The sequence below is a fragment of the Sceloporus undulatus genome, chromosome 1, assembly GCF_019175285.1.
Source record: "Sceloporus undulatus isolate JIND9_A2432 ecotype Alabama chromosome 1, SceUnd_v1.1, whole genome shotgun sequence".
NCBI lineage: Eukaryota > Metazoa > Chordata > Lepidosauria > Squamata > Phrynosomatidae > Sceloporus > Sceloporus undulatus.
The window spans coordinates 36,655,027-36,655,773 of NC_056522.1; the positions used below are offsets into that span (position 1 = coordinate 36,655,027).

The window sequence follows — 747 nt, forward strand, 5'->3', positions numbered from 1 at the left end:
CAACCCAGTGAGATATTGAAGGAGCCTTGCTAGCTCATTGTAAGACTCCATGCCCATGCTACATTATGTACCTGATGGCTGCTAGTGAAAGTATGGCGCCTCAAAACATAATGGTGGGTCCACACCATAAATAACCCTCTGTATTGTAAGCAAGCCAATGTGCAGGCCATTTTACCATAGTAAGTCACTGATAGCATCCCTAGGACAAATTAATGTCCATTCAGGTTTTATGAAATAGAGACAAAGGTTCAAAGTGAGGATCCTTTCAAAGGTTCAGAATGAGAACACAGGAGAGAGCTTTCTCAGAATTCCCTCCCCTAGGAAGCTAGGTTGACATGCAAAGTCTTTTTCTTTACCCTGCCTTTGGTACTTAACTGCCCATTGCAGGAGATATTTCAAATGGAGGATATCTTGTATTTTTGTTATGTTGTAACTGCTTTTCAAATTGTTGTTCACTAATGCTTTTAATATTTATCAAATTATTTTCAATGATTTATTGAATTGTTTTTCACTTTTTATTGTGTGTGTATGTGTCTTCAAGTCACCTGTTGACTTATGGTGACCCCATGGATTTCATAGCCCTTTTTAAGGGAAGGAATACTCAGAGGCGGTTTTATCAGTTCCTTCCTCTGAAATCTAGCCTAGCTCTATACCACCTGGCATTCATTGGCAGTCTCCCATCCAAGTGACCCTTCTTAGCTTCCAAGATCAGATGAGTCCCCATTCTGAGGAAAGAGAAGGAGGTTA

General features: G+C 40.2%; 1 long non-coding RNA gene across 1 annotated transcript in view; it reads right to left on the reverse strand.

Moving 5' to 3' along the window:
• Window positions 1-672: 672 nt before the first annotated feature.
• The window catches only part of LOC121920035, a 3,030-nt gene continuing 2,955 nt past the window's right edge, over window positions 673-747 (reverse strand). The window contains exon 3 of the long non-coding RNA XR_006101620.1: window positions 673-725. This is a non-coding gene — a long non-coding RNA (uncharacterized LOC121920035). The remainder of the gene's footprint in view (window positions 726-747) is intronic.